The following is a 9,333-nucleotide window of genomic DNA, read 5'->3' as shown; positions in this document are numbered from 1 at the left end:
TGGAGCCTCACATGACACAGTCCTAGCAGTGCTGAGGGCTGGTTATCTGGCGGGATAGCATAGCCCAGGCTGCACTGGGAGCTGGTTGCCTCTAACCAGGAGGAACAATTGCAAGGAAAGTCCTTCTCATCTCTTGCAACATTGTGATGAAGCATGCTCCATGCAGTTATAATCCTTCTTGGAAACTTTCCCTTCCAAACTGGTAAATGTCTGAATTGAGCATGTGCAAATCTGGATCAGCAGAGGCTTATCACTGGAGTGACAATTTGTGTGACATTGTATAAGGATGGCAAATGGTATATCCCTGGCTGTCCTCCTAACAGACTTTCAGTCCCTACTCCAAAGCCTGTAGACACTAGAACTTCTCAGTGAAACGGATTTAAGCTGAATTGTTTTTTCTACAATTACACACACGCACAATCATAGGGTAGGAAGGGACCTCAGGAGGTCTTCAGGTCCAATCCCCTGCTAAAAGTAGGACCAATCTCAACTAGATCTTCTCAACCAGGGCTTTGTCAAAAAACCTTTAGGGATGGAGATTCCACCACCTCCCTAGGGAACCCATCCCAGTGCTTCACCACCCTCCTAGGGAAATAGTTTTTCCTAATATCCAACCTAGACCTCCCCCATTGTAACTTAAGACCATTGCTCCTCATTCTGCCATCTGTCACCACTGAGAACAGCCTCTCCCCATCCTCTTTGGAACCCTCCCCCCACAGTACATTTCATTCGTAAAAAGGCTAGTTTGGCCAAGTTATAAACCACTGAAAGCCTGTTTATCCCATATTGAGAGAGTCCTCTTTGATGGTGAGGTTATTTCCCACTGAACTCCATGTTGCCCCATTCCCTGGAGCTGCACATGGGAGCAGGAGTTCATTTGCAAGGTCCTCAGTGCAGGCCTGGAGTAAGTAAATTCTTCAATGTAACACCAACTGCCCATGGAATTCCCATTGCAAGTATTGCATGAATGTGGTAGATTGTGCTAGTCCCAGCTATAGCTTCTGTTAATCTTTCCCTACATCTAAATCCATAAATGGCTTTGTTTACTCTTGCAGAGGTAATTTGCTGAAGTGTGGCTTTCACACACAGGTATGCACTTACCTCTTGCAGCAAATTGCTTGTTCTCGTTTGCATTCCATGGGTGTGAGTCTCAGCTGCACGACATCTAGTGTGGTCACATTCATCCATGCGGACATTATTCTGCTCCCGTAGCATTATACACATCCTGAGGTAAATGACTACATGCGAGACAACAGAGTCTGGCCCTATGGGGGTATCCATTCTTGTCTGACCACACAACAGAGAAGAAATCTGGTGTCTTCCTGCCAGGTTGCTTATTTTGTGTATGTCTACACAGCAAGAGTAGCAAATAACCCTGCACCAGTGAGGCTCAGAGCTGGGTCTACAGAGTTGGGTTCATGCTACCAGACTGAAAACAGCAGCGTCAAGGTTCTGGCCCAGATCTGGGCTGGAACGTATCTCCACTGCTTTTTGTAGCCCTATATTGTGAGTACTAAGTCAATCGAATAGGGCTCCGGGAAACATTGCTGCAAGTATTTGGGGGATGTTGATTTTTTTTTTTTTGGTAGTGTAGTTATGCCCACTGGACAGCTCTCAGGACATGATCAAATGTCCATTAAAGTCAATGGCAAAACTTCTTCTGATTTCTGTGGTCTGGGCATGAGTTCCTCACAGAGTAATGAAACCCCAAGAGACTCCCTGAACAGATGGCCTGGATAGCACGAGATGATGAGCAATTTGGTTTCCATTTCCCTGTTAGGCAATGGTTTAATAAGGGCCATTTTCAATCAGGCTGTTTCGTAAGAACTGGAGGATGTTACGCGAGTGGGTGCACTTTCAAAGGCAAAAACAGCTCCAGTGGCATTAGCTGGTCAAACTCTTTGGCTCCCTGGGCACAGCAGCAAACCAAAACAAATAGACCCAGCCTGCAAGCAGCAATAAGAGTCTGGTCATTAGTTTGTACTTTTTCATAATAAAATAAGCGGTAATCCCAGCAAAATGCTCCCCACCCCCTTCCGTGAAGACCCATGCCAACTTTCACAGCTAACATCCTTCCAAGTTAGGATGGCAGGACAAAGTGATGTAAATGTGCATCACACAGACACTCACCTATATTGGATTGGGTCACAATGTGACCTGCCCCTGTGCAAGGTGTGGGATGAGACATGGAACTTTTTCATAGAATCCTAGGCTTGGAAGAGACCTCCAGAAGTCATCAAGTTCAGCCCCCTGCCCAAAGCAGCAACTAAATCATCAGCCAGGGCTTTGTCAAACTTAAAAACCTCTAGGGCTGGAGATTCCATCCCCTCCCTAGGGAACCCAACCCAGTGCTTCACCACCCTCCTAGGGAAATAGTTTTTTCCTAATATCCAACCTAGACCTCCCTCACAGCAACTTGAGCCCATTGCTCCTCCTGCCATCTGTCTCCACTGAGAACAGCCTCTGTCCATCCTCTTTGGAACCTCCCTTCAGATAGTTGAAGGCTGCTATCAAATCCCCCCTCACTCTTCTCCTCTGTAGACTAAACAAGCCCAAATCCCTCAGCATCTCCTTACAAGTCATGTGCTCCAGCCCCCTAATCATTTTTGTTTCCTCTTTATCTTGAGCCCCAGAGCTAGTGACAATGAGTCTGGAGAACTCAGGGCATGTCTACTGTCTCCTACAGCTCCCATGGAACCAGGTTAAATTCAGGAAGAGCTGACTTCAGGGGAGTTGTGTTGATTTACACCAGCTGGGGAACTGGTCCTTTGGCTGTAAGCTTTCTTTGTTACTTGTCTGTAGAAAGCTAGCACAATGGAAGGCTGATTCTGGATTGGTGCTTCTAGATGCTAAAATAAATAATAGGAGCAGGGCCTAAGATAGGTTTGTCAAGGCTACAGGGCCTGCCTGTTAGCCTTGCATTTTGAGAAGGAGAGATGTTTCACAGAGCTCTTCAGTTACTCTATTCAAAAACACACAAATTCTTTATCTTTATGGGATAAAGGGTGTGTGTGTGTGTGTTTGTTAGGGAACAAGTTTTTGCAGTGCTCACATAGATCTGATATATTGCAATCTGTATAATAGATGGTAAAGAAGTTCCTTCCTCTTTTTTATTTTTTATGGATTATTCATGTTCTTTTCTATGCTTTTGGAAAAATTTGAAGCTTTTGGATGCTCTGGACATCCACCCGGGTTCTGAAAAGCACCACATCTGTGAGTGGGAGAGAAAAACTCACTAACGGGGCTGGAAATGTTAAACTGTACATGTCTTTTTAAAAAATAATTTTAAAAAAGGAATGGATTAGCACACGGCTGCAGATATTTCTTCCCTTCAATTTTGGGTCTTTCCAAAAATAGGCAGCAGGTTTAAATATAAACATAAGGAAATAGGACTTTGCCCAAGGCCCAGTCAGTCTGTGGAACTCCTTGCCAGGGGAAGTTGTGAAAGTCAAAATGATAGCTGCATTTAAAAAAAAAAAAAAAGAATTAAGTTCAGAGAAGGTAAGGTTCATTCAGGGCTATAAGTAAGTTGAAGGGTTTGTTATGATTATTTTTAGTAAAAGTCACAGATAGATTGTGGGAAATATTCAGCTTAGACTCTCTGGCCATATCTATACTATATGGAAGATGGACGCTGCTGTGGTTGATCTTCCGGGGTTTGATTTAGAGGGTCTAAAGAAGACCCACTAATTCAAACTCAGAGAGCACCTCCATCAGCACCGGTATTCCTGCTCTTCAGGAGGAGTTAGGGAAGCTGACAGAGGTGTTTGCTCCCATCGATCTTCCACTGTGTGGATAGTGATTTAAGATACATCGACTACGTAATTAACATAACTTGAGTTGTGTATCTTAAGTCGTCCTTCCTCTTTAGTGTAGACATACCCTCTATACCTCAGTTCTTCATCTGTATCCAGGAAATATCAGCATTCCCCTACTTCACAGGGATGCTCCCAAGATAAATAGGTAATGACCGCACGGTGCTCCGACACTACGGTGGTGAAGGCACACAAGAGCTTGAATTTACAAACTTTTTTTATATTATTTTTTCATATTCCCCTCCAAAGCATTCTACTCCAAAATGTCCCATTTTGACTCTATGAAAATGCTTTTTTCCGCTTCTTCCCCCCTCCCCCAAGCAAAATTGACTCATTTCCACAAAACCTTTTGCTTTTGACACATCTGCATTTTCTAAATGGCAAAATGTACTGCTGAAAAATGCCCGGACAGCTCTACTGTGATCCCAAAAGAGTCTGCTCACTCTTTCATCCTTCCGAGTGGGGCAGGGGACTCCCAAAATACATCTTATAAAAAAATAATATCCTGTCTGGAATTCTCCAACACTAATGAATCCCATTGGTTGACCTGATAGTGTGGTCATCACAGATTCAGCGTACCTCTCTTTCCATAGGTTTTTAACGGCATAAGGAAGCTTCCTTTTGCCACATACCAAAAAGGATTCACACAGTGGGTATTGGATATCTCTGAGATGGTCATGAGGAGCATATACGCTTCAGAATTTTATTGGCATCATGCCAACTCCCTTAGCCTCCTTCTTGTCTGCTCTGTGGCAGCTATTACCTCTTCACAGTACTGCAGTAGAGAGGAAAGACTCCCTCCTCACTGGTACCTTCTGACCATTACAGATGTAGAAACAGGGCCTCCATGTGAGGGGGAAAAGGGTACACTTGACCAGGGCCCAGAGGCTGTAAATTGTGATGTGTGTGGTAAGGGACCCATGTTACACATTTGTACTGAGCCTGAGGAAATTGTGTATGGGCTCTGGATAGAAATGAAATAGACTGGTGGTCAGATTCTGCTCCTATTTACCCCAGTTTAGATTTGGAGCACTTGTGTGAGTTATTTTGTCTTAAAATTGTTCTGCTCTTGTGTACCACCATTTACTGCAGTTGCGTTACTCTTCATTTACACAAGTGAAACGGATCCCTGTGAACATGTGTGTGTGCATTTGTGCTTCTTTTGGAGCAGATATTTACACAGAAGTAAGGCCAAATCCCAATGTTAGTACCTCCAAAGTATACCCAGAATAATGCCATTGACTTCAGAGGGGTCACACTGGTTTTACGACCATCTAACTAGCACCAGAATGAAGCCCATTGAAAGACAATCCAAGGGATGTTTTAGGAGGGTTCTGTGTTTTATGAGTCCACTACTGTGTTTTTGAGAAAGTGGAGATCCGTCACAGAGGATAAGTCTCCACAGCAGCTGGGAATAAGCATCCCAGCTGTGGCCAATGGACTCGGGCTAGTTCAACTGGAGCGATCATATTAAAATAACAGTGTGGACGTTACGGCATTGGCAGTGGCTCACGCTAGCCATCCCAGTTCACCCCCAGTGGATCGGGGCAGCTTCAGAGCCTGAGATGCCCCAACCACAATGTTCACGTGCCTATTTTGAGCATGGTCGCTCAACCTCAGCTAACACAAATCTGCCAGGGAGTCAGATTCCCAGCTGCGATGTAGACATACCCGGAGTGGAGAAGAAGTAAACATACACACATGTGCATAGTCACACACCCATACCTCCCCGATTGAGAGACCGCCCTTGGAATTCCAAACATCTGGTGTAGATTATGACACTGGCCTTATTGAAATAATTACCTAATTAATCTCTGCACTTTCTCTTCCTCTCCTCCCTTCTGTTCACTGCCCCAGCCTGATCCCAGCTGCAAGACTGGCTTTTAAATGCTACTGGAACCCCTCCCGTCCCTGGGCCCTTGGAAAACATCTTCATTCTATTTTAAAGAAACACTCTCGATGTTTATAGGAACAGCGAGTAGTCCTGTGGCACCTTAGAGATTAGCAAAAATATATGTATGGTACCATGAGCTTTCTGTGGATAAACGCTACTTCTTGAGATGAGCTTGAATGGAGAAAAAAAGAAGACCCAGAAATTATAACAGAAAAGGAAGGGAAGAAAAAAAACCCTGTCAATTGTAGTCCTGGTGCTAATGAAACTGAGTGGGCTGGATGTGTCCTATATTTAGCTTTTGATGTCAATGAGGTGTTAAATCTTGGGAAGGCTTGTTTTATAATAGGTCATCCAGTTAATGTCTTTGTTCAGGCCAAGGGAAACAGTGTCAAATTTGCATAGGAAGGTCAATTCTGCACGCTCTCTGTAGTTGGCTTGTGAAATTCCTTCATAGAAGAATGGCTACTTTAAAATCCATGGCTGTGTCTAGACCGGCCAGTTTTTCTGGAAAATCAGCCGCTTTTCTGGAAAAACTTGCCAGCTGTCTACACTGGCCGCTTGAATTTCTGCAAAAGCACTGACTTCCTACTGTAAGAAATCAGTGCTTCTTGCAGAAATACTATTCTGCTCCCGTTCAGGCAAAAGTCCCTTTTGCGCAAAGCTTTTGCACAAAAGGAACAGTGTAGACAGCTCAGATTTGTTTTCCGCGAAAATGGCGATCGGGGCTTTTTTGCGGAAAAGTGCGTCTAGATTGGCACGGACGCTTTTCCGCAAAAAGTGCCAATCTAGACACTCTGTTCCGAAAATGTTTTTAATGGAAAATTTTTCCGTGAAAAGCATTTCTGGAAAATCATGCCAGTCTAGACACAGCCCATGACTGAGTGCCCAGGCAGGTTAAAATGTCCCCCTACAGGTTTATGTGGGTTACCACTTCTGATATCAGACTTGTGTCTATTTTATCCTTTGTCATAGTGTCTGTCTAGTTCGGCCAATACACATGGTAGAGGGGTTCTGCTGTCACTGATGGTGTAGATCACATTAGTAGGTGTGAAGTTGTATGAGCCCCTGGTGTTGTGGCTTAGGTGGATATGGCCGGTGATGGTGTTATGTGTATAGAGGTGTGGATAGAGTTGGCAGCAGGATTTATTTGAGGGTTAGATTCCTGGGTGAGTCTGAGGTGTGATGTGTGGCTTCTGGGAAGAATTTGCTTCAGGTTAGGGGGTTGTCTATAGGTAAGGACTGGCCTGTCTCCCAAGGCCTGTGAGAATGAGGGATCATTTTCCAGGACAGATTGTCAATGATGCACTAGAGGGATTTGAGCTGGGGGGCTGAAGATGTTGACAAGTGGTGTTCTGTTAACTCTTGAGGCTCTGGTATAAACTAAAACATCTGTTCGTTTCTGTGCCTTTTCTCAGCTGCCCTCAGTTTTGGAACAAGCAAACAAACCACATAACATATTATTTCTGGACTCTCCAACCTACCTGGCCCCAGAATAATAGGTAGGTCTAACATACAAGTGTGCTGGGGGATTGAACCAGGAACTTCCAAAACTAAAAAGCATGAGTCTTTACAGATTGAGCTAACACACATTCTTGAAGGACTCAGCGATAAGTTACTTGTATTCTCTGTCAATGGTGGCTCACACACGCATCCAAATGTATTACGCAGAGTAGCTACAGCAAACAACTCTCACCAGCTTGAGATGCCCCTGAAGTCTTGGATAGGAATGCATGGCAGTAATAGCATCATTGGAGAGCTTCTTTGAGGGTTGGGATGAACTATGTCCTCCTGAAAGTCTAGTGACAGAGTTGAAAAGTGATGAACCAACTCCGAAAACACCCAGCAGTATACACAGGCCATGGTCGGAGATGCCCTCATATAACACGTACTCCTGAGTTCTGATTCTGACTTTCTCTGTTTACTTTGCTAAGTCCTTCAACCACTCTGTCTCCACTTTCCCATGTGCAAAATGAAGATAATAATGGCTCTTAGTTATCCCAGAGTGGGGTTGGGAGAATTAACACATATTTCTACAGGACTGTGAAGATAAAAAACACCAACCTAAGGACTCAAGACATGGGGCAGAAGGAATCAGACCAAATACCTTGTGTTTGTGGGCAGGAAATGTATCTGAGCATGTTACACTGGACATCTGCATCTTCCATCAGAAGATCTCATTACTAAATTAGTCTTCATTACTCTCCTGTCAGGTCCGAAAATGTTACCTTCCATTTACACAGGCAGAAATGGTGTCAGATATACCATGCATATCCAGCAGATCCTAGAATAAACCTCAGGTCACTTCACTCTTGACACCAATCATTAGGAAAATGTTTCTTGAAAGGCTACTGAGCTGTGGCTCTGATGAGGACAATCCTTCCTGTTGATTATCACAAGACAGTATGGGTTATGAGGAGGCTAAATGGCTAGACATTGGAGACATGACAACACCTTCTTTTATATACAGTAGACTGCAATACAATGAAGCATTGCAACTATAATGATATGGTACTACGGCATACTACCGTAGAAGGAAGATGCAGACTGCTCCTTTTTGCACAGAAACTCTTCCTTCTAAGGCAGAACTGCTCTTGCTCAAGAGGGGGGATTTGTGCACAAAGGAGTCATCTACATAGCTCTTTTTTGCACAAAAACCTCTTGCGCAAAAGGGTTCCGAAGAGGAAATGTAAATGAGGGTGCAACCTATGCAAATGAGTGCTCCATTTGCATTTCCTCTCGCGGAAGTGGCTTGTAGTATAGACGCAGCCTTAGGTGTGTAGGTTACATAACCACACGTTACAATTTCAAGGAAAACGAAACCAAACCATGGGTGTGTGTGGCTTGGTTGCCAAAACAGGCAAACTACTATGTCTTGCTTTGAATTTTTATTCCAATGAATTGAAACCATGAAAGTGGCACACACAGTCTCATAAAAACTAGAGAAAGAGTTTTAAAGTTATTTGTTCCATCCTCTGCCATTTCAGAGTTATTCCTCTGATCCCTAGGTCTAAAATCACTAGGCCAGATGCTCAGCTAATGAAAATCAGTACAGTTTCAATGCAGCTGCACATATAAGGAACCAGTGATATTGGAAATAAGAAGAATATATTGGGAAATCTTCATTCAAATTGCATTTGCACATTTCTTATACAGGTTGAATCTCTCTGGTCCGGCACTCTCTGGTCTGGCAACATCCATGATCCGGCATGATTTTAGTTAGACAGATATTCACTTATCGTGAGTATGGCCAAGTTTCCTATGGTCCCATAAAGTTTGTTTACAGCCACAAGTTCTGGCTTTCAGTGTTCTGTGCTTCTATTTAGCTCTAATTTACCCTATGGCTGTGTCTACATTGGCACCCCTTTCCGGAAAAGGGATGCTAATGTAGAATTTTGGAATAGGCAAATCCGCGGGGGATTTAAATATCCCCTGCGGCATTTGCATTAACATGGCTGCCGCTTTTTTCCAGCTTGGGGAAAAGCCGGAGAAAAGCGCCAGTCTAGACGTTATTCTCCGGAAAATAAAGCCTTTTCCGGAGGATTTCTTATTCCTACTTTCAAGGCTTTATTTTCCGGAGAATAACGTCTAGACTGGCACTTTTCTCCGGCTTTTCCCCAAGCCGGA

This window comes from Pelodiscus sinensis, chromosome 6 (genome assembly GCF_049634645.1).
Source record: "Pelodiscus sinensis isolate JC-2024 chromosome 6, ASM4963464v1, whole genome shotgun sequence".
NCBI classification, from domain to species: Eukaryota; Metazoa; Chordata; order Testudines; family Trionychidae; genus Pelodiscus; species Pelodiscus sinensis.
Note: the sequence above shows the minus strand (reverse complement) of the source record.